Source organism: Apis cerana, linkage group LG15, assembly GCF_029169275.1.
Source record: "Apis cerana isolate GH-2021 linkage group LG15, AcerK_1.0, whole genome shotgun sequence".
NCBI classification, from domain to species: domain Eukaryota; kingdom Metazoa; phylum Arthropoda; class Insecta; order Hymenoptera; family Apidae; genus Apis; species Apis cerana.
Window position 1 is genome coordinate 1,969,857 of NC_083866.1, and position 26,172 is coordinate 1,996,028.

The following is a 26,172-nucleotide window of genomic DNA, read 5'->3' on the forward strand; positions in this document are numbered from 1 at the left end:
TGAAATTCAAGTATCTAGTATCTATCCTTGTTGCTTTATTCATTTTTTAAAGGAAAAACAAACCGTGTATGCTTGAATGCATCATATTAAGCGCATTAGGCATCTGGACAACGTTCCTTTATACCTGGCAGGTGTGGAGGGAATAATTCCAATTGTATTAACGCTCTAGCTTCAGGTAACATGAATACAATTTACAGTCTTTGTCTTTTTTATTTACATAACTTGTTCAAGTTTAGAAACTAGCTAATAAATGCATATGTATATATATATATATATATATACACACACATACAACTTTTATCATATATATTTAATAAAAAAAAAATTATAATAACAATATTAATTTCTTGAAATGAAAATAAAAAAACGTTAAATATAACTTTCTATATTTTTAACATTCTTACACAAATATTTAATATTGATAATTAATCTTTATTGTTATTATTAAAATATTTTTATAAAAATGTTAATAACGCAATAATCACGCAATTATAATAATGATATAAAAGATAAAATTCCCCACAAAATATCAAATATAGTTCATTTCCGCGCTAATCTACAATTATCCTTTCATCCCCCATTTCCAATTTAAAAAATTCTCACGTGTAATTTCTTCGTTTGGCCATTTACATAACGTTCAAAGCCGAAGGATACAAAATTGCAGCAGCAAACTTTTACGAATCGTACTTTTGCAACCGCCTGTAGCTCATTACCAGACGCACAATAATTCTTTGTTAACCGTTGCTGTTGATTCAACAACAATATTTAACGAGTGAACGTTTCGAAAACGAGCGTTCAGTTTCGCTCGTGCGAATATGTAATTCAAGCAGCCGATGACATAACGTTCCACGGGCTTTTAACAAAGTATCGGTTTGTTTTTCCAACGGCCTCGATTTTTTCCCTTCTTCGCTTTTCATGCGTGTATATATATATATGCTTATAATGGCTCGTGTGAGTGCTTTGAAAGTGCTTTTTCATTTTTTCTTTTTTTAAATAAAATTTTAAAGAACAATTTACTTTACTTTTTAACGAAGATGTGTACACATATGCATTCAGAATACAGGATTCAAATTCGTTCAATCGACGAATCAATTAAGTGCTAAATTATTCAAATTGTTATTTAATCGAAATATGTATCATATCGAAAATTTTTTTTTAATCGTTCGAATCATTTTCAGAATTTTTTTTTTTCTTCAGAAAGATGACTCATGCTGATTGGCTTCTGAAGCTTCCTTCATACACGAAACGATTGTTAACGAAATAATCATTGTGAAGAGATGAAGTCATTGTTTAAAATGTCATATCTTCATTCTTTCAAACGTAAATTTGTAATGGTGCAAAATATAAAATGAAAATTTTCAGAATTTCGAATTATTTTTTTGTAAAAAACAAAAATTCAAGTGAAATTGCTTTCCATTGTTTCATTGTTATATTTTGTGTGTACGTATATATATATATAAACTTTCATTGAAGTCTGAATTTTCGAGTTAAATGAATTCTCTGTAATGTTCAAACACTTTTGTGAATTGTGCTCGATTTTCTTCCGACTATTATTTCACGAAAAATGATCTCTTTTACTGTTCTATTTTCACTTAACATAAGCTCTTTTCTCTCTCTTTTATTTTCTCTTTTCGATATTTTACGGGTTATAGATAGATTTTCAAACAAGAATTTATACGAATTTTATATATTTACTCGTGAAATATTTATTATTTGCGTATTTATTTCTTTCAATTTCCATTTATTTTCGATTTTCAATGCGAAATCCAATTAGTTTTTTTAATTCTAAAGATGTTTAACTTTTGCATACTCACTTCTTGCAATTAGAATATTCTAATCGTTTATAATTATCCACACACAAGATCTTAATATAATAAGTATTCATGGAATACTTTTGGAAGGTCGATTTTTTCTCCGTCTAATGGAAACTCAAATCGCAATTTATAAAATTATACAAAGCTCAGTCGGTATATTTTCGCATATAAATTTTTCAAAAAATATTTCATTCAAAAAACGTAATCGAAAAATCTTCTTTTAACTGTAATACACGTACATCTATTAATAAAAAGTTCTAAATAATCCGTCTCCAGGAATAATCTCGACGATGGCCCTCGAGGAAGCTCCTCCACTTAACGTGATAATGGCGAAGACAAAGGCGACCTCTAGTTCGCGACTTTCTCGCTCTCGTATCCGCTCGAGCCGCGTCTGGCTACATTTTACACTCGACGATTAGCATGGATCTTTTTCGATTGTTCGCCCAGGATTTCACTCGCTGCTTAATGGACTGTCTCGACTATCTATTTCTCTGCCTCCGCCATTTTCTTTTTTTTTTAATCTTCTATCTTTTTTTCTCTCTTTCAACTTCCCACCTGTTCATTATCTTTCTCCCTCTTAACGGTCTGCAACGAAGGCACGAAGTTGGAATTTTTCTTGCGATGAGGATAAATGATGAAATAATGAGAAATTATGAAGAGGAGGGCGCAAAAGATATTTCTTTCACTGGCTGCAAGTGTTTTTGTTCATCATTGAGAAAATGAATTTGCGATTCTTAATAACAAGAAACGTTTACATAGTACAAAATGTTATTAAATATAATATTTTGTGCTGAAGAAAATTAAATTTTTCTTCAAAATACGACATTATGAAATTTAAAGTAACTTTTTTAACATCTTTAACTATTATGATCGCAGTTAAGATTAAACGAATTGTTGTTTAAATATTTAAATTTCATAGGGAATATTCACGAAACCGCATCACAATTGGATACTTTTTTAAAAAAGATCTCATCCGTAAAGAGATCGATTGATAAGATGGCGGCCTTGGCGGTCGAATGATAAGACGTTGAATACGAAGTCTATTCTGATGTTATTAGTCGCTTTTATCGATGCGTTCGAGAGAAACGTTTAGAAGCTAAATATTCAGAAACAGAGAAGAATAGAGGAGTTGTTTCTTTGATGTTGAACTTTGCTTTCGAGAGAAAATAAACTTGGAACAATGCTTGAATTTTCTTACAAAAGATACCGTATCAAAACTAATTTGTGGAATAACCGAAATTAAATTATCGTTAGAATTATCATGAAAACGTGCGGAGTGATTTCGTTCTTTTACGCGTCAGAAAGACGTGCCACAGGACAAAAAGAAAAGAAAACAATCGCGATAAAATTAAATCGAATCTGTGTAAATCGACAGAAAATTAAAAAAAAAAGAATCCACCTTTCCCATTCGAACGATTCGCGATTCTCCATCGGCGACCTTTAGTTCGAAACATGTTCAAACCTCGAGAAATCGCAGGAGAAGACAACCCGTCACTTTCAACGCTATAAACTATTCGTGGCCCGCAAATATCACCGGGTTCTCCGTTTGACCTAGTGATTTATGTCCGTTGAATTGTCATCGAATCGTCCAACGACCAGAGGCGTAATGGCACCAAGTATCTAGGATTGCTCGCGCCGAGGAGGCTGCTGGTCCTCGAGCGTACGGATAATATTGCGGCACGGGGAGTGAAAGCGACATGGTGAACCCGCTCACGAGGTTACTCATGTACTTTTACTCGATTCAAGCCGTATTATAGTGACTACTTACCCGGCAGTCCCTGGCATAGTTACCACCAGAAATATCGTTGGAAAGCCTGGCCGCTCCGCTCGCTACCCACTCGGCAAGCGAGAGAACGACGTCGTGTCTGCAACTTTTTAGCACAGATTCCTTCAATATACATGTACATATATATATATATATATATTGTTGTACATGCGATCTCGACTTTCCTCTGAACTATTTCTATTTCTATTTTTTCTCTCCTTTTTTCTTATATTTAGTTTTGATTACAGGGCAATTACTCACCAATTATTGGATAATAAATGAATTTCGTTAATTGATACATTTTGTGATAAAATACAATGGAATAAAGGAAATAGGAATAATACGCGTGGAAAAATAATAAGAAAATAATGTGTCGTCATATGGATCGAGACATCGTCTGTATCCAAATTTCTCACAATATCCCGTAACCCTTCATCCGCGAAGGGAACCTGAAAAGATTCGAACCGAATGAAAAACGTTTCGAGCATTTTGGCCTGGCGTGCACTCGTCTTCTCGTAATAGATATTCTCGACAAGGTCGATAATGCTTGGACTTGTTTGTCCTGCTGGAGAGAGAGAGAGGAATAAAGGGCTGCCATATGCTGCTCGGGGGGACAATGAGGGCGAAATAAGAATCGTGGAAGGGTGGTGCTCGCGTGTATAGTAAAAAGGGGCCCCATTGACCAGAGAGGCCGCGCTAACCCTCCAAGATACGTCTCGATTCTTTTGGCTCGGCCCTTTTGCGAACGGCATCGAACCCTCCGGCACACCCTCGCCTTCGTTTCTAGCCCTCCAAGGGGGCTGAAACCACCCCAATTCGTTCATTCATTCTCACCGCGTGAGAGAGAGGAAGAAAGTCAAAATCGGTGTGTGCGTTGATCAGAGGATGAAGAGGATTTTCTATTTTGATTTTTCATTTTATTGTCGTCGAAGTTTCTGGTGTTTGTTTAATTTACCGTTATTTTTTTCTTTTTCGTTATGCAATCCTCCTCGTTGATCAAATAAATATATGGATTTGCAGACAATGGTTCAATGGATTGTGCGCAACGGATGATTATGAATGATAGAATGGTTATATAAACCATTCGATCGATTGAATGAGCTAGGATTCTTGTAATCTATTCGAAATTGTTTGATAGTGAAAGTATTACATCTGTTCTGTCACTGGATATACGACTATAATTTAACACTTTAAATAAAGTTTCTCTTCTGTTTTAACAGTTAGTCATGTTTTATGTCCGTTGAATCGACTTTCTAAGCGTAATTGATATAGTCAAGCCATAGAAATGAATCAAACTCGAATCGTGACGCGGCAGAAAAATTAATCAATCAAAGAATCGTGAGGCTTCATTCAGGCGATTGGGAAAATTTATTAATTACAAATATATATATATATATCTATCGCATATAATTACAAAAAGTTTTCTTAATAAAGTAAAAGCTTTCAATTTTTTCACGATAAAATCAAGTCAATAGCATTATTTTTGAATCATCAAGAAATCACGATTGTTGAAAACGTTATTAGTTTTACAATTACAAAGAACTTTTTTTCGCAAATAATCATTATTTCTAACCTGAAATAATTTTTTATGTCTATAAAAGTAAAAAAAAAAAATTCGTCAGTCTTACTAGCTTAAAACAATTTTTTCTTTGCTTTATCTCGAGAGGAGATAAAAAAGTTTCTTTTAATAATTATTCGTAATTAAAAAAATTGAAGTAATAATATTTTGCAATCGGAATTAAGATTTAGTTAAGCGACATCTATCTTCCGTGTAAGCATTAATATTAATTTCTTTTTTCCTCCCCTCGGTAAAAACGGTAAATTACAAGTCGTATCTTGTATTATAATAAATTACTTATTATTTAATACGCCCAAGACCCGTAATTTTATCAAGATCATAAGCGAACGGGTGACAACGTTCTGTAATTATTAAAATTAAGACGAGGCCGAAAATTTGAAATTTCCTTATAAATATCGCACATTGTATCTCGTGTTATTATTAATTAAAAATTAACAACAAGAAAGTCTCCTTGATCCGTCTGTCTGGCCTCTGTCTGGCCTCTGTCTGGCCTTATTAAAAAAAAAAGCACGAGCAGTAATACGTCAACGTATCGTTAATGTGTTAATATAACACGTTAAATTACCATAAAAGTATCCACAACAAATTACACCGATGATTTATCTTCATCATCGTCGAGCGACCAAATTTAGCTCCGTTCGAAAGTTCCCGCCCAAACGAGAAAACGTTTGGACGCTAAGAATAGTGGAAAGTTGGTTTCACTCTGACCGCTCCACTTTTCTTGGAAAAGTCTCGGGGAAAATGAGATATCGATGGGTTGGTAACAGTGAAATCTTGGTTGGTTACGATGCACATCTGCCACCCTCTTCTTCTGCCACCCTCTCCTCTAAAGCAGTGTACAGGGTGTGCCGATATATTCGTGGAAAACTTTTCCAAGAATCGACAGAAACGAGAATCTTATCATAGAATCTCTCGCTTTTATAATTTCTTTTTATATTTTCCACGGAAATGACGAAATGGAATGGAGAAGAAAATTTTTTCAAACAAAAATTGTGAAGGATCTATGCACCAATTGATTCAGAATTCAAACTTAAGGGTTGAAATAATTCCTATTATTTAATCCCTTCCATTATTAGCCATATTTATTATAAACTCGATTATTATATACAAAATTATCCCATCTTCAACTTACCTCATTGGTTGTCAACAATTCTTAAAATAATTAAACTTTTACAAAGAAAAAAGAATAAGAAGCAACAGTATGAACACCCAGTGTACAGCGACTGTGTGTAGGCGAGCGAGGAGGACGATGAAAAGGGGTTCTTCCCTCGTTCTTATTCCATCTACCACCCACAGAGGCGGATCCCAAATGTGGGACCAGGGATGAAACGTGTCCCAGGGATCCCAGCCTTCTCCTTCTCGAAACTGTATCGGCCGATTCGATTCTCCTGTTACACGCTCATCGGGCAAAAACACGAGAAAGCGAGAGCGTCGGCTTTCTTCGTGAAATTTGTTATGGTTCAATCAGCGTGACAGGTTGGTAACATTGTTTCTTTTTTTTCCAGTGACACGTTCGCTGATTCGAGCTCATTAACAGATTATCGAAGAAAGAAATTTGCATACGAATTTTCCTGGAACACGTTTTCTTTTATCTTAGTCAATTATTTATCGTAATAAAATTTGGATTTTCGAATTTGAGGTGGTCCATGTTAATTTTCTTTTTTCTTTTTTTTTATCTCGCGTAATATAAGAATTTGTGCATCGATACATACATTGTTAAACGTATCTCATCTGAAACTTGATCGCCATTGAGGGTGAAACTCGAGGACGCAAAAAGTTTGTCAGAAGTTCGATTGAATGTCGTCATGCGTGCCGATGATTAAGACCCTCTGAAAAAAGTTCTCTTTCGCAAAACTTCAGATTAATAACCGACAGTGAGTAAACTGCACAAGGCACTTTAGTAGTAGAATTGGAATCACGATTTCAAAGTTTAATTTGAAAATTTGGAAAATTGAAATTATATAAATTGAGATAGAAATTTGATAACCGAGAATTGAATTGTCTATCAGAAAATGTAATTTAGTCTCGTTACTGTGAAACCTCGATGTATCATTATTGTTCGCAATATTCCATTATGCTACGTCGTTCTGTAACCATCGAGCCACCGTTATGTTTCTCTATGCCGTGTTATTGTAGCATATACATACGTGCAGTATGCTATAGTGTTTCGTATATATCACGTTGATCTAATTTAATTCCACTGCACTAAGTTGCGTTACCTTCATCGCCCAATGCCACGTTGCATAACACTAAATTAGCTCGAACGATGTTGCACTGCGTTGCATTTTCGTATACTGTGCTATATACTACACTGTGCTGCACTCTATACTCCACGTCCAATCATACAATTTTACAATTAATCCATAATCGCTATATTTCTCTGTATCATGTTATCCTATCCCATATAGGTTATCCTATACTACATTACGTGTCCTGTATTATATTTTCTTATACTTATATTGAATAACATTGTGTCAATCCGTATATATATCCTATATACGTGCTATATTATATCGTAACCTATAATACGTGTACAGCGCATTATCCTATATACCGTATCATATGTTATACCTTACACTAGGTGGCACTGCTGCGCCATGTTACACTCTATTACATTGCTCTGCGTTACAATTATACCGTGCACGCCTATTGTATCGCGTTACGTCGAATTAACCAACGTTGCACTATTTTACATTGTGCTATGGCATGTTGTCTCGTATCATGTTCCCCTTATTACCATATTGCCTTATACTTCAATCCTTCTATCCCAAAATATTCTAATTCGTTACAATTACAATACGTAATCTCATTCATGCCACGGTTACGTTCCATTGCGCTATATACACGTTTTTGTACTCGCGTATCGCATCTTACGCTACAATGTCCTTATTAACGCCACCTTATAACATACATCGCTCCAAGGCGAATCTGCATAATTCAATGCAACACGCATTCTGGCATCGTTATATCTTTCTCTCGCGTATTTGATACGTTGAAGAATTCGATATACTAATTCCGTTAGTATACCGCACAATATTTTCATCCATCGCTAATAACCGATATCAAAGGGTTAACTATCGACGAGCTTGCTCACGCAGTTAAAAGATTGGCCTCGATCTAACGAGCGGAGATTGGCCTCGATCTAACGAAAGAAAGTATACGCTTATCTTCACTCGCTTCCATAAACAAATGGAGGGGGAGGGGGGCCGAATTTTTCATTTTGGCGCCGCGGATTATCGTCGAATGTTAATTTAATCGGGCCTGTAATCGAGTTTGCGTGAGCCTGTAATCGAGAGGATTTATGGGGAACCAGTTTTGTCCAGAGTCCCCCCGTCGATAACTTTAACGAGAGAGCCAATTTTGGCGTAACAACGATAAGATCGATGGGAACGCATCGATGAGGATTTCTTGATCGACGAGTTGGCCGTATATAGAGATCTTGAGGCGCGAATCGTGTGACATGTCGTGCAGGAAAGGATGTTTGAATGAACGAGTGTAAAGATTATGAAATGTTTAAGTTGAACGTTAACGTATGTTTAGAATTTAATATTTGCTGTAAAATTGAGGCATTTACGAGAAGAAAGTATCAAAAAGTAAATGTATCTGAAATAAGATTTTGATACAAGATTAAAAATGTTTTAATGAGAACCAATAAAAAATCAAATAAAGTAACAATCGAAAATATGTGGTACGATTCTTTCATTCGAAAACTTTGCTTTCGAGCGAAACAAGTTTAAAAAGTATACAATATAGCTATAAATACAATTAAAATTGGTCATTTTCCGATTAGATACGAATGAATTATCGATATATGGCGTGCAAAAAATTTTTATTACTTGAGAAACCTTGCTTTTAATTTTTAAAGGAAAAAAGTTTATTTTTTAGTTTTTTTTTTTTTTTCTATCAATACTTTATTCGTATCTAATCGGGAAATAGCAAGTGACAACAATAGAATAGTTGTAAAAATTTTCAAATTTATTTTCCTCCTCGCATAGAGTCACTTTACGTTATATCATCGATTACATTTCGCGTAAAAATGTTACATTTAATAAATTAAATCTTGAAAATTCTAGAAAAATGAAACAAATTAATACAAATTTGCTATATTTCTTCTTATTTATACAACAAACGATTTACGATTTACATCTTTTGTTTATGCTACATCAATATAATTTACAAATTAATCGTAATCTCACCGCAATTATTTTTATTTTCAACAAAAAAAAAAGAAAAGAAATAATTTCTTACAATCCACTCCTCTAACCTAATCTGCAACATAACCTCAACAGTTGCATCTCTTCGTTTCTATTTTCTCGGCTGTAAACAATTTTCCCTGGCGGAAAATCGAGACACAAGGAGGCAATTGTTCTCGGATTGATATCTTTCTAATCGATCGAGTGTCTAAATGCCACCTGGCCGACCTAGTAGTACAGTTAGACAAGTGGGAGTGGGTATTAACATCGTGGCTCAGGAGGATCGAGGTTAACGATAAGTCCTCTGTTCGCGGACTAATAAACGTCTGGGAAAGAGACAACCATCGAGATGTCGAGGTCGATGATATCGAAACGCTTCGAGATGTATATATATATACAGGATTTTTAGTTGCGCTTCTTCCCTCGAGAATTTGATAGATTGTTTTTCGATAAAGTCTACACTGAGTGATATTTAGAGATGATATTGTTTTTGAAAGGGATCCTGATTCTGACTTTTATTTTTAAAAATAATATTCCATATTTTATACATGAAATATTAATTCGAGGAAAAAAGTTATCATGATGCAGAAGTGGATACGAAATTTTCTAATTCGAATTTTGGCAAGATTATTTTCGAAAAAGGATTATATTGAAAAATTCGATAAGATTAATCTTATCGAAAGCATTACTTATATAATACTATATACAAAATACTATATATAATACTTATTAATTCGCTTATTAAACATCATAAAATAAAAATATTTGTTTCGATGAAAACAAATCACGAATTTATAATTAATATGCCCTCTTTTATCATTTTCTCGAAACAGATTTAAAGACTCGACGCATTCGAATAATATTAACAAATATTATTTCGACAAGTCTGGATATAATTATGCGCAATTCGTCCGAATGATCGATTTCACGGTAAGAAGAAGACGCTCGAACGGATTCCAGATAAGAAACTCGGGGCAAGAAAATTCCATCCGGAACGTGCGTGCGTGCTCGGGCGGGGATTTAAAGGGCCGATCGATCCGCGTGGAAGAATTTCAGGAGTAGAACGTACCGGTTCCACAACCTGGAAACGACCGCGCAGTTTTCGTCCATGCAAGAACGGGCGACGCTTTTAATACGCGGATAGAGGCAGGAATCTCGTTGCGGTTCTGCTCCAATAGCCTGACGGCTGGTTTTCTCGCTGCGTTCGGCAACACCTACGGTTCCGATCGATTTACGACCGATGTTAACATATATAACAAACGATACCGATCAACTATACTTTAATCGTAAAGTATACTTTACGTATACTTTAATCCTTTCAGCGGTATAATTTTTTTTTTTTTTTTTTTAGAGAGATATTTATCTCGTTAATGTCGTTTCCACGAGATTTTAAGGATATCGTAATATCGTTAAATTATATTACGATGATAACGTAATGAAAAGAGTTGTAAATTTTAATTCGCGCGATGGAGATTAAATATTTTAGTTTTTAAAGAGAAGAATTCTGAAATTATTGCGAAATTCGGTAAATTTTGAGATTTATGAAAAAATATAACATCGTGTGCAATTATAAATGAAGGAGGATGTTCGTTTGTTGAGATTGTGAAGAGCGACGCCATATTGAATCTTTTGGCGGGCAATACGAATCGCTTGGAAAATTTCTTATTTTTCTGTCTTTTTGAAAAGCGTTATTGAAGATGTTGAAGATCTTTGGAAGTTAATCTTCGACTGATGACATGACGTCAAAATGACGTCAATCATCAAGAGGGAATCCCTCCAATCTTGACCGAGAATTTTGCACTACGTATTAGTTATTCATAACGCAGTGTCACTATATAAGTATTTTACTTTATCATCAAAATTTTGTAATCATTACTTTTGTATACAAATTGCCTGATGTTTCCTGGAAAGAATCTACAAGAGAAAAAATATTTGAAATTGAAAATATAGAATAAAGTATTTTCATTTGAATGTTTTCGAGTAAATCAACTTTGAAAATTTCTTTAAAACTAATTTTGAAATGAAGAAAAAATTTATTTTACATTTTTCCTTATCTTTATATGTAAAATAACCTTCTATTTATAATTCGTTCTTATCTAATCGAAAAGTAACCAATTTCATTTGTACTTGAAAATTTTTCGAATTTAACTTACTGAAATTCTTTTTCATTTAAAAATTGAGAGCACTATTTCTTAAAAAAATTTCTGATAAATTTATTTGTTTAAAATTTATTTTTATATATATTTTTACAATTTTTCGAATTCGTTTTCGAAATTTCAAATAAAAAATATTGTTTTATATCTTCGACTTATTTTTTCACGTAGAATAATTTTCATCAGTTGTAGAAGGAGATGTATATAAAGAAAAATGCTACGAATATAACATAAAGCTATATATATATCTTGAAAAAACTTTTTAAAAAATTTTCACATGCCACATATTTCATCATGATTCATCTTTATTATAATAATTGACGATCGGCATAAAAACGCAGTTTGAAATGAGAAATTATTTTAAAAAATTCCAATCTTGGATAGAAAAATATCGATCTCTTTTTCCTTTTCCCAATGCAATTGTTAGCGAATTGATAGAATGTAGTTCTCGAGTAGATCGAGAGTGTGTTCGAGCTCGTTCAAAGTAATCGAATTATCCGGTATAATCGAGCAGTCAGCTCGCTCCGATGGAACATGTGTTATACGAGTAGAATTTCGATTACCCTCTAATAGGAACGTAGCACTTACTAATTTCAACGTGTTCAGAAACGTTATATTGTACTTGAATTTTATTTACTCTTCTATGGAAAAGTCTGTCCACGTATTCAAAGAAACGAGAGAGAGAGAAAAAACGGTATTATACACAGAAAACTGCATTTTAAAAAATGGACCTCTGAAAAAATTTAATTTTAAATCACAATATCGATAAATATATTTATATATTTAATGATATAAAAAATATTTACTGATATAAAAATTATTGCTATCATGTAATAATAAAATGGCCAAAATGGTGTCGTTGCGTTACAAAATACGAAAATGGCGATTGCAGGAAGTGATGTTTTCTATATTCATAGTGAACGGATGTTATCCATGGAGGAAGGCGTTCCACGTGCGGCGCACCAGTCGACAAAGTAAGTACTTACTTACATAAACGTTCGTACAACGTTTATCCGTATTCAGTGGCCTGGGTACACGTGCTGGACGGTTTCTATGGAGAGCTGGCTCGATTAAGACGCGTTTCTACGTAGAGTATGTACATTATGCGAACACGTGGAACGATAGTCACGCGTGGTCGCATACAAGGCAAACAACCTTGCATTCGACGAACCTGTATTGATAAATTTCGACGAACGCCTCTTGATAATTTTTCAATGAAATTTGCCGAGAGAATTTTTAACGGAATACCGATAGTTACGGGCTTATTTAATATCCGGAAGAATTTTTCGATATCGAAAACTGATATCTTTTTAACCGGTATTAAAACGATTTTCTTCTTTTTTTTTTTTTCCTTTTAAATTCCCACAAATGCACTTTATTTTTGACTGTATGTACGTACAGTGGAGTGGTTTGAATATTTTCTCTGAAATCATAGATGTAGATTTCAATTATTTCCTTTTAAATTAGATGGGATGAAAGAATTGATTATTGATTATTGGGCCCTTAATACGAATTCAACTTTAGATATTCCAAGTAAATTAAACTGATTCAAGGAATAAAGAAGTTGAGAATTGAAAATTGTAGATCAAAATTTCGATCAAAATTTTATTTTGATACTTAAGTTCTACAATTCGTCGAAAGCATCTATATAAGGCCCCGATCTGTACTAACATAATTTCACATATAAATGAATTTAATGATCGTTAATGAAAATTTTCGATAAATAAAGTAGTACTGTTGGGCCCAATTTATGCGCGTCTTGGCCGACAAAGAGAAGCCGTAATATGCGTAAAATTTCACTTAAACTTCCGTTCTAAAAACGAAGTTCTATATTACGTTTATGTATAGTCTGACTCAGTAAGTGTATCCATAAGGCCCCCAACTCGTTCTGTAAATAATAAAATGAATTTATTTTCATGCGAAAAATCAATAGGGATTGAGTTAATCGATCACTTATTATTTTTATGTGGAAAATTTAATATATACGATCGGGCCCTGATCTATGAATATTCCCACAGGTAATAGGAATTCACTTAGTCCACTATCTATCAAAAATTTCGTAAATGAAAGTAGAAACGGGCCTGATTTAGAAGGGCTCACCGAAACATCTCAACAAATAGAGATTAAATGAGTCTGAAATTTCAAAGGAAACGCAAACAAATGGAGTGGCATTGTACAAGTAAGGCCCATTTGGTCGGTGTGTTTTAACGAGACGGTCGGAAGGAAGGAGGGTTGGGGGAGGAAGAATCGAAACGAAAGGTGTCGTCGGTCGAAAGACGATAGGATCCTCCTCGACTTGTGTGTGCAACGAAGGCTCGAAAAAAACGAGGCGAAGTGAGGTGAAGAGAGCTGACCTACTGTGGCAAGTGGCTCAGGGCCGTCGCTGTCCAAATCGTCCCCCGATTGCTCCCCTCTCTCCGCCCCTTTGCACGCCTTCTCCTCGTCCTCACACGCAGTGCTCAAGTCTCTCTTTCTCTCCGTTTCAAAAGCCCTTGCGTGGCTACTGTGCGCGTTGCCCTCTATCTTTACCCGCCTCCTTTTCCTCTTTTCCTTCACCCTTTGCCCTCGACCGTGCTCCACGAGGATCGACAACGATTATCAGAAAAGTTTGCAAACTTTTTGAAAATGGAACAAAGTGAAAATGAAAATGTTGGGATTTTATTTTGAGTCATCCTTGGATCGTTTCGAAAGCGACATTTTTGACGTGAAAAAAAAAAAAAAAGAAAAACAACTTTTAAGCTATTTCTTTGGAAAAATTATTTGTAAAACTTTATGCGTTCGTGCTCTCCTTACTTTCACATTTTTTCAACTTTCATAAACTTCAAACTCACACAACACCTTTTGAACTAACAATTTCTCAAAATAATCTGTTAATTCGCATACGAATGTAATTTAAAAATCAGGCACACGCGTTTCTCTGAAAACGCCAATATTGCATCGAAATAAAATAAAAAAAAAAGAAATAAATGAAACATATTTCAGAGGTTTTATTATAGAGAGAAAGTTAGACCGGACCACCCTATATACGATACGAAATGGAAAAACGTTCGAGATTGCAGGCCACCGTTACGAACTTTCATGATCCGTTTCGCCCCTTTCCACGCGTTTCTTTACGACTTTTTCGTGGCGTCGTGAACGCCCGCCCACCGAAGGAAAGTGAATCACGAGGCGAGCGAGTGAAAAGCAAGCAGTGAAAAGTGGCGAGTGCCCGGGTGTGGAATGGCGATTTGAAAGTTTCTGCCTTTAGCTTCTAGCGCCGATTTTCACCTCGCCAACGCGGCCACCTCGGTTGACAATCGAAAGCAGCTAAGCTGGAGTTGGCTGAAAACTGGTCTTCTTTCCAATCTTGGTCAGAGGCGAAATGATACATTCGAACGCTTTATACGCTTCGAACCGGTGTGCGAAACTATTTTTAATGAGAAATTTTATAATAATAATAATTTTCTTCGGTCGGATATGGGTTTGCGAAATTTTAATCGGATAAATGTAAAATGGGAGACAGGATGAAATTGTAAATTATAAATCGTAAGTGAATACGCAAATTGTTGAAATTATATAATAAATTATATTTTAAGAAAAAAAATCACAGAATTTCCTTTCTCGTTCTATTCAACGATGTTTCGTCGGTTTTATTTTATTATTTATTTCGAGAGTAAATAAGTGAAATGAAAAAAAGAAATCGTGCAAATAATCAAAGATATTATATCGGCCATTTTCTGTTTCTTTATGTTCGCCTTGTACCAATCTTTCTTTTCGCTTTTTGGTTTCAGATGTCCTTTATTTGAGCTGTGCTCAGGCCTCACCTGAACAAAACGAGCTATGTCGACGAGTAAGTAACACGCCTTCATCGTCCATTTCCTTTTTTATACTCACTCTTTGTTACTCGTTTTTACTCAATTTTTATAATCAATTGAACTTTGTGTAACGTGATCTAACGTGAACACGCACAATTAACGAAATAGTATAAAATTTGAATAAGAATAATAGTAATAAATACGCGAGGAAAAGAAGAAATATGGAATCTATTAAAGAATAAGTGACGTAATTGTATCATTAAATAAGAAAAATATATGCTAAAATATGTAAATCGAATTCAATGCATCAGTATTAAAAAATAAGTAAATTTAACTAGTTGGTTGCGTACAAAGTATGCTGTATTATCGTATCAAAGTAATTTAACGCTTATTTCGTCCGGTGTTTCCGGTGAATTAAGCCTTCCATTCTTAACTCTCTAATTCGTCGAGTCAGATCTCTCCGATATTGTCAAGGAAAACATTCAATGATTTATTAATTAGAATTTATCGAGTAAAAATTTTAATTTTATAAAAAAATTTCTTCAGAGATGCACGTCGAAAGTAACACGAAGCATTATTTAAAATGGCAAAGTGTAAAATACTTGAAATTCAATTTTATTATCTCCCGTAGATATTCAAATATAAAATAATCAGATCGATCAGTATTCATCAAATCGACACTAAAGCTACCACAGAAATTTTGCCATTTTTTTCTTTGTGAATATAAGTTGAAAAAAGCGATTCCAAAATTTTGGCGTGTGCTCCTGATTCGACCACTTTATCATGGCCAGTTTGCTTTGGATTTCGTGTACACATAAATCGTTCCTTGCGCCGTTTGTAATAACTCGATAATTAGTAAACGTGACCGAGCCAAAGTGATCCGCGAAACCTGTTTCCCTGTTTACTCGGTTTGATTAACAGCCTCTTCTGGCCTTCGCGATAGTTACTTCGCACAGGAATCTTATAAATTTCCTCTCCAACTCTGTGTCTTCATCTTCTTCGATAGGGCTGCCACTTACTCGTGTTTATATTTATTGGTGGCCTCGCCAATGAAACTTGATATTGGATCATCTTACAAGTAATTTCATTTTTATGCCGGAATTACTTGTAACAGATAAATATTGGAATACTCTGTCTATCTATGAATACGAGTAAGTAACCAATTATTAGGATTAAAATGATGTTTTGAAAACAAATTGATGATTATTAGACTGGGAATCTTTATGAGAAATTTAAACGTGTAAAAATCTTGGAAATATACGTAGTGTATGTCCAAAGTAAAATATGAATTAAATTTTCACCTCTAAGTTTTATTTTTATTATCGTGAGAACGAAAATATGCAAATACGAAAATGAATTAAACGTTTCGATTGATTTTAACTTTGCTTTTCAATCAACAACGGTTATATCGAATATAACCAATCAATGATACATTAATACCATTTTTTCGATAAAGCTACAAAGGTTAAGATTTTCATTAATATATAATAATCACGTGGCGCTATACGATGACCTATAGTCGCGACACTAGCGCCACGTGACTATTAATTACATACATCTACATTATATAATTGTTTATTTGTGCATTCCTTCAGGAATATCAACTTTTTGTTATTATAATTAAAATTATTTATTTATTTCTACATATATAATATTTTTTTGAATAATTATTAAGAAAGGGGAGTCCCAGATTATTTATATTACAAAGGATTAATCGTGTCTCAAAGGAACATCGAAACATTCTGCTCTACAAGATCTATCAATTATCACCAGAAATTTCACAATCGAGGACGAAGAAGCATTCGTGTAGCTATCATAGCCATTGTGAATATGCGAAAATGACATCACTTGTCCTCGGTTACATAAAGATATCGTTGTTAATATCGATGATCCTTACGCTTTTATTACACGAGCGTCGTCTGCAACTCGTTTCTATTTTTCATTGTTCAACTATATCGCTTCTCGTTCGCATCATTTTTTCCCCCTTTCCTTGTCACAAACAGTTATAAAATGGGGGCAAAAAAAAAAAAAATAATAATAATAAGAATCGTATAATTTCTTTCTTTTATTTATTCATCTTCTTGCTTCTCCTTAGTGCAATTGATTTCTTAGGATTTCTTCAAAGATTTAACAGGATCGTGATCTGTTTCAACGCGAATGGAAAGTTTCTTAGAAAGTTCCTCTATCTTGGATCGTTTTATCGTGAAACCTAGCACTGTGTCGAAACTGGCTTAATAACATGGCAAAGTTTTGAGCGATTATCGATAATTTTCATATAGAAGATCGTTGAGAAACATTTATTGGTTTTTCGAATTAAGGGTTTTTTGGCGAATAAAAATTTGTAAAGTTTTATTTGTTTTATCATCAAATTTATTAATGTTGTACAGTACATATCATAAATTAAAGAAATATTTCATCAAAAGTTAATAAAATAAATTTATGAAATTAAAAAGGAATCTCCTCTATATCATCTTATTTGACGATAATTGTTATTTCGGTTGAATTTAATGCACGAAATCGAGCTATTTTCATTTCCAGTTACGTTGTAGCGGAACGATTTAGTTAGCGAACATGTCACTTGCAGCACTTCTATACTCCAGCTAAATCCATCTCATACACTTCCGGTTTAATCTATCTAAACTCAACAAGGCTCTTTCAGATACCGCTATATTGTTCCATATAAACGTTTGGAATTATCTTAAAATATATAATTCTTAAAATATTAAAAATTTAATTTATTAATTTGAATCTATTTTACGTAATTTTATTATTTTCCTTTGCACAGTTGAGCAAATTATTAATAAAACGAACAATATTTTACAAGTAAATATTAGAAATAAATAAATCACAATTTACAATTCGTTAATTACATTGTCGATAATAAAGGAAAATCGAAAAACATTCTTTTCTCAAACATCAAATTATTGGGATTGTAAATAAAATAATAAAATAAATTTTTAACACATCGACGTATTAAATCCTAGTTATCGATTCAATTCTCTCCTTAAAACTGTTATATAATATCTCTCATTCTTCGTATTTAATAAAATTAATAAAATCTCGAAATTTCATTATTTGCAAAAAAATTGTCGCCAAATTTCCACGTCGAATCGATCATCACCCGTTCTATAGTGCACGTCGAGAACTCGAATTATTGTATCGTAGATGGCGCGGAGAAACGAAAGGCAGCGCCACTTCCGGGATTGCGCAAGAACGCGGTTGAATCGAACGGGAAAGCGGGCGCAATGGGCGCAGAGAAGGCGCGTAGGTAAACGCGAAATAGTTATTTTCGACGTTTGAGGTCGTCTAGGACGAGCGTGAAACGAGCGTTCGAGGACATCCTTCTTGCATACATCACCTCTCACTGGTCCACACTAACGCCAAGCCCACGGGATGTGTAACCCCGCACGACCTCCGTGGTTTCCTGTTCGATCGACGGAGCCGATCCTTTGTGGTCCGTAGAGAGTACAAGTATGCACGCAGGAATTTCTCTCAGAGTACACGTACGCGACACCGGATGAGTTTTTGTATTGGTAGGTATGCACGAAGGTGCAATGTGTATTTGATATTGGAATCCAATAGCGAAATTTTTTACATTATTACAAAAATTTTCCAACGCTTTTGAATAGAATTAGTAATATTATGGATATTGATATATCGATCGTATTGGTTTTTTTTTTTTTTAAGTTTTTATTGCGATATTCTTGTTCTATCCGATATATGTAGAAATGCAATTTATATTAGGCAAGTTTTAAAGCACGTGTATTTCTGGATTTGAAATTATGTTACGTTTTACTTGTGAATTATTACATTGGACAGTGCAAAAGATATTTTTAAAAAGGAGATACTCGATATGATAAATTTAAACTATTGAAATTTTTTCTTTTTAAATTTTAACAATTCAAGATGTAAAGAATGGCGAGGAAAATAACAAGTCCAAAACCAAAATCGAGGGAAATATAAACAAACGAGTGTATATGACTTTTAAGTCATAAATAAAGTGAAATGAGTTAGCTGAGGTAGTGGGTGTTATACAGAATAATCCCACAGATTCGAACAAGGTCCAACAAGGGATTAAAATTGTACTGTTGTCGCGATAAAATTTAATACGAGATAATCCTTAAGTAATTATAAGGCAAGAGATTATTTACACATATGTACGTACATATATCCACGTACACTGTGTGTCACGTTTAATACGTGGATGTTCCACTTTCATGTTTTTTATTCTTTGTTTACCATTATGTTTAACCGCGAAAAATTAATATTTCTAATGGTCAGAAATGCCTTTCCTTCCAATTTACCATGATGAATCAGTGACGGAAAGCTATTCGATTTCATTTGTTCTCGTGGAAAAATAAGGTTTCTTGTTTTGGCTTGCCCTGTTTTTTTCTTTTTCGCCGCTGAAATTCTGCAAGTTAACGCCTTTTTACACGGGTCACGGAGTTTCCCGTGTTTTCTGGCCTGTTAGTAATTTATGATACGCGAGTTCGCAAGCTAGATCGTGATTAATTCAAACACGGAATTTTATCGAACGTGGATGGAATAGATTTTGTCGAAAAAGATTTGAAAAAGTCTCGATCGAAAATTACGAAGTTATTTAAAATTGGCATTTCTTTTTTTTCGAAAATTTTTACAATCTGTCAATGAAGAATCTTACAACATTATAGACATTATAATTTATATTTATATTATTCGTAACAAACGAAATCAAATCACATTTTTTAATGACAATGCCACGAAACTTTTCAAATTTTAAATTCAAATAATAAATTTCAAAAATTTATAAAACAGATAATTTTTCAATCTATCTAACTTAAATTTATTATTTTTGTCCTATATGATCCCATAATAAAAAATAAAAGACAATTTTAATAAAATTAGAAAATGTACAAGATTCTTCAAATTTTCCAAATCTTCCAAATAAACCTACAATTTTTACGACAAACAAAGTGAAAAAATATTCCTAACTTTTCATTCAAATTTTTCCATCCTCTTTCTTAAATCTACAATTTTCGTTCGATGAAATGATTAATTCGAATTTAGAAAAAAAGAAAATTGAAATTACACGAAATTTTTCAAATCTTAAAAATATCCAAATTATTAAAAAATTATCAAATTCAAATAATAAATTTCAAAAATTTATAAAACAGATAATTTTTCAAGTATCTAACTTAAATTTATTATTTTCGTCCCACGATATGATTCCATAATAAAAAATAAAAGACAATTTTAGTAAAATTAGAAAATGTACAAGATTCTTCAAATCTTCCAAATAAACCTACAATTTTTACGACAAAATATTCTCAACTTTTCATTCAAATTTATAAAACGAATAATTTTCCACCCTCTTTCTTAACATAAATCTACAATTTTCTTTCGACGAAATGATTAATTCGAATTTAGAAAAAAAGAAAATTGAAATTATCGGACGAAAAAAACCTTCTTTTTTTCCCCCCCGTCAACGGGTGCCACCCCGTTGAAAACGACAGGGCAACCTTAACCTCGGTGTCGATAATCAATGGAATCGATCGTGGACTCGACATGAAAGTGTCCCAAGGCTCGAACGAAGGTTGCCGCAAAACGGAACCTCAGCGAAAATTACCTGAGAAACCTTCGCGTGTCGGTCGTTTGGTCATTCTTGAGCTTCTCGAATTTTTTTATTTCCCTCAATTGTTTGCTCTGCGCTCGATGACGATGTCAATACCGCGAGATATATGGAAAAATTTGTAATAAATAAGGATTAACCACCTCCCCCAGTCGCTGCGGTGTCCGACTGTCGTTTAATTTTTGAAAAATTGAAAAAGAAATACGATGCGATTAATTTTCGAGATGAAAATTACAGTCTTATTTACGAATCATTGGAGCAAATTTATTCTTTCAAAGCATGGAAGGTGTCTATAGAAACAGTGGTTCGATCAGAGGTAATAAGTTTGAATGGCAAAATATTAAAGTTCCGTGGAAATGAAAATTTGTTATTTTTAATCGCGTCCTTGCATTGGCGCCAAGCAATCTTTTTTAACGAATAAATGAAATTCTAATCATTACTATCACTAAGAATATTCATTTTCATGGATGTATTTGTATTTGAAAGTGTCTCCGTTTAGAAAAAGTTGTTTTCATAGATTTTTCTAGAAGAAAACTTTACGATTAAAATTATATACCAATGTATTTTCATTTCCCAAGATCGAATACATCTCTAAACTCGTCAGTTATATTTTTCACTCGAGTATCTTTTACTTTAAATATATCCAGGGACGAAATAATTCCAAAAAATATCCACATTTAACCTCGAACACTTTCGAATATCATCGAAACTTACATTTCCTGCTCGAGGAGAGGGAAAATCTCATCTCATTTCAAAAAGCATTTGTAAAACGCCCCATTTCCTGGATAGATTTATTTATTATTTCACCCGCAATTCACCGCAGAATTTCTGCCGTTCGTGGAACGGGGTTAAGGACAAATCAAAGTCGCCGGCAATGACTCTCCAATCATAATGGCCGATTTCCAAATTCGCGTTCAAGGCTGGTAAATCGATCCCTCCGTCGCGCAAACCGTCCTAAACCCCGCCCGAAATTTCCCTCGTCGACCCTCGCGCTCGTTTAGGACGGAATTTCGGGAACAGCGACGAGTGAAAGCAATTAACGATCTCGAGGAGATCAATGATCGAGGAGTGGAGGATATAGGACAGGCCTTCATCCACGCACAATTAGAACGTGTTCTACCTTTTTCTGGTGGATCTTCTCTCGTTAATCCTCCTCTTGACACCGTTTTTTCTTTTTCTTTTTTTTTTTATAACCTGGATCCATGCGCTTTAGCAAGATCATTTTCAGTGGAGACGATGTACGTGTAAAATAATTGGGATTAAAGAGGAGTGTTCCGAAGCAATTCGTCCTATGCGAGGTTACATCGTTTGTAAAATTGGTAAACGTTTCATGGATATATTAGAATCACCTTTTATACGTGTATTTTAATGATATAATAATGTTAAAAGTAATATATAAATAAATATATTTACTTTGAGCATTTGAAACACTATTTAATTTAAAAACGAATACAATTTACATACTAATTACGTATTATAGACGAAGCATTTTGTAACCAAACTCATCGTTTTATTCCATAAGTATACGTAGATTGTATGCAGTGTACACAAAGACGGTATAAATTATTAAAATATTTCTGTAGACGGCGCTAATTTCCGGGATCTCTTGATAAATTGAATTACAAATCTCATAAACCTCTATTTTTTTTCCAAAATATATTTGTGACTTTTTAAAATTTTTACGGAGCAACTCGAAGAAAAAACAGAATAAAAAATAATTGTTTCAATTTTGAACGTCAACTTCCTCGGATCATAACCGAGCATCGTATTAATTCGCCTATTAAAATACACGTACGATGAGATCACGTAACACGTTCGAAGCGTCCGATTAAGCGTAACGTAGGAAAAAGTGGAAAGAATTCGTACGAAACAGCACCGTGGCGAGCAAAGGCTATCTCTCCTCGTTTTGCAAAAATCCATGGATGGAAGCTCGTTATGCTCTCGGAGCAGGGTGGAATAATCGTAAAACTTAGTTTCCTTTTGCTTATATTTCCCCCTCGTCGCTTATTAATTCCGCCATAGCGCGGATTCCATTTCGCGAGATTTGCATTCCATGAAATCGCTGATGCTGCCCTCTTCGGCCGGATCGTTTCTAAAAGCGAAGTTTCGCCAAAGATACGTTTATTTTACGTTGGATGATCGTGAAAAAGGAATGGAATAATTTTATCCTTTGTGGAATATGTAAAAAAAAAAAAAAAAAAAAAAAGAAAGCGAAATATAGAAATACGGATAAATTGAAAGTTTTAAAAACAATCGAATGCATATGCAATTATATCACATGTTTCTGTTCAATAGTAAAGAGGCGTAGCTAGGTTAGGTTAGGTTGATCTTGGTTAATTCGTTGGAATATTAACTCTCTATATTTTCTTTGTTATATACCAAAATACCAAATCGATTTTCTTTTTCAATTTTTCAGATATGATTTCAAATTTTCGAACGATATATAAATAAATATTCATATTTTTGGCGCTATTTTATCTAAATATAAGGATAAAAAATTAAAAATTTATAATTTCAACTGCTAAAAAGATATGAAATAATTATTAAAACGATTACAAATGTAATGATATGAATTGAAAAATTGAAATTAATAGCACGAATATTATTTCTAAATAAAATTGTTAGTAGTACAGAAATCTAATACGTTTCTAATCTAATGTACACGTGTCTTTTTTGCAGCATTTTATATTGATTTGCAATGCTAATGAATTGCCAATACATTAATTTGTGTTTAAATATCTTTTCGATCAACGAGGAAAAAATATAGATTGAAATACAAAGTTATCATAAGCAAAACATTTTTAAATCAATCATCAAACCAGTCATCTAAATATTTTGCACAAAGAATAACTCTGTTGTGAGACTGTAAAGATTCCCATCTAATACTTTTGTATTAAAATTACTAACTCCATTCCAACCGTAAAACTGTAAGCTCTAAGATTCAACTCTGATATTAGGTTACTTTAAAGTTAGCTTACTTGGAAAGTTGTCGTTGTTCCTCAAAGTGCATCTGTAGTCCATCCACAATTTGAATCACTGGCACGCATGAATTCAGATAATTGGAACCACGACTCGACCCGAGCACCGTTAATTAATCAACCGTTCCACAGATTCTAGGAGCGGCTTTGAACTAGCACGTAGTACTACGATAACGTTTGACCCTTGCTTCACTAGCCGTGTGTCTCAATTACGTTCTGGCTACTAAACATCACCTGCATCGTTGTAACCGTTAAAAGTACGGTATAAAAAGTAACAAATGTGTTTTTTAAACCTTCGAGCAACTTATTCTCCACTGTTCGTAGATAATATTTTCGGAAAGAATAATTAAATACGTAATCGCAACGTTTCTCAAATCGTAATCAATTTTCTTCTCTCTGTACCCGACTGATGGAGGATTCAAAAAAAGGATAGTAATTTTTGCTGTTCTCTCTGATCCGTAAGATATGCCGAGAAGCGACTCTCGTAAATTCTATAATTAAGAAAGTGCAGATTTATTTTTTACCTGTAATAGCTAATATTAAAACGAAACGAGCGAAAAAAAGATGCGTAAAGGTTCTCTCTCTGATCGAAGCCAGAGCGAAAGTGTGGAGAATGTTAACCGATGCAACGTCGATCGATCGACTCGAAGGTTGAATTCACCTGGTGAAGACGGAGAAAGCTTATTGACGTGGAAATATATTTGATAGCGGGCGGAGACTGCGGAAAGATTGAGTTCAGAAACGGTTTGATACAGTTTATTGTCGATAGGAGGAAATTGGGAAGGTGGCCAAGCTCGGCAAATCGATTTCGACCGAGGTGTACACAACGGATAAATATTTGCACTGCAGAGGAGGATACGCTAATCGATTCAATCTGGATCATACGGCCATGCATCCAACAGTGTGTGCTCTTATTGTTTGCACGATATAAAAAAAGACGATCTTACGTGATATAATGTAAAGTTACGAAATCATTTCTTCCTTGGAAGAGAAGAAATTTTTTTTCATTATAAAACGAATCGTAAAGTCGATGAAAATAAAATGGAAGTGAAATTTTTATTAGAATATTTTATTAATAATATCTTGTGTATACTTGTAAGAGAAACTTTTGAAGAGAATCGTAAAATTAAAAATAAAGTGAAAAATTATGAGATTAACGCAAATTTTTTTTCTTAAAAACAAAGACATTTTTTTCAATTATCGAACGATTATTAAAATACAAATTAAATAAAAAATTTTTAAAGCAAACTTCGTTATCAATCAAAGTACCAAATAAAGAAAAAAAATGGCAAATTATAAAAATATAAAATATGTAAGAAATTTTAATTACAAATTATCGATATACGACAAAAACGAAGAAAGAAACATTTAATAAGAAAAGATTTCAAATCGACTCGTTCGATTCCTAAAACGTGGCGACAAATCATCGTCGTGCAACGTTTCTTGATCGAGATTTCTCTTTCTATGAAGCTGTTGTTGCAAATCTCAAGGAAGATTAAAGATCAAACCGCGAATATTCTTCTTCCTCCTTTTTCACTCGCCTTTTAATTATCGACGTTCCGTTAATTCGCTATGAGACACGACTCGGTGGATCAGGGAGAAGAATTTCTGTAGACACTTTGGTGACAGGGACGTCCGTGAACAGAAAATACCTTAAATTAGGCCGAGTGGCGGACCTTGTTAAGCTGTTTTATTGGCGAGAATAAGGGCGAGAATAGGGGGAAATGGGGAGACTTGCGACTTCCTAATTTTTTTCTTTTCTTTTCTTTTTTTTTTAGCATAACAATGGATCGAATAATGGATTGAAGATCAGAAGGGAGAAGAAAAGTCATTTTTGTCGATTTCGTTGTTATTAAGATTTTCTTTATTTAGGTACGTAGTTTCTTTTTTTTTTCTTTTTTGTTGCATCGTATTGTACGTGCATGTATATGTGTATGAAGTAAGATGATTAATATTTTATTCGTTTAAAATATTATTAATCTCGAAATGTAATGATAATTGTAATTAATATGATTCGATATATTGCGCGTTAATTAATTTTTGTTTGGAATAGATGTCGAAGAGAATATTAGTTTTAACGCGACACGAAATAAATTTAATAAATTTTGATAAATTATCTGTAACTCGAGCTAACTAACTCAAATCCGAAAATTAAATAAAATTATACAGTTCGACTTCGACTTAGAGTTTCTCAAGTTCAACGTGGTATTCAAATATACTTAACCTTGAATTTAAAATATGAGAATATTAAAATTTTTAACGAATAAATAAAAGATTAAAAAGATTTA

At 33.6% G+C, this 26,172-nt stretch overlaps 1 protein-coding gene and 1 long non-coding RNA gene across 4 annotated transcripts in view; one reads left to right on the forward strand and one right to left on the reverse strand.

Moving 5' to 3' along the window:
* Positions 1-26,172, forward strand: part of LOC108000731 (protein roadkill) — a 158,409-nt gene that overhangs the window by 69,263 nt on the left and 62,974 nt on the right. For both annotated transcript variants that reach the window (XM_017061278.3, XM_062085388.1), the window contains exon 3: positions 15,275-15,333. The gene's annotated coding sequence lies outside the window, so the exon portion shown is untranslated. The remainder of the gene's footprint in view (positions 1-15,274; positions 15,334-26,172) is intronic.
* LOC133667367 (uncharacterized) lies at positions 6,221-7,714 on the reverse strand. Of its 2 annotated transcripts, none has more exons than XR_009832797.1 (2): positions 7,378-7,714; positions 6,221-6,987 (listed from the first exon to the last, which is right to left on the reverse strand). It is a non-coding gene; the product is annotated as an uncharacterized LOC133667367 (long non-coding RNA). The 2 variants fall into 2 exon arrangements; XR_009832798.1 differs by having other exon boundaries at positions 7,306-7,714.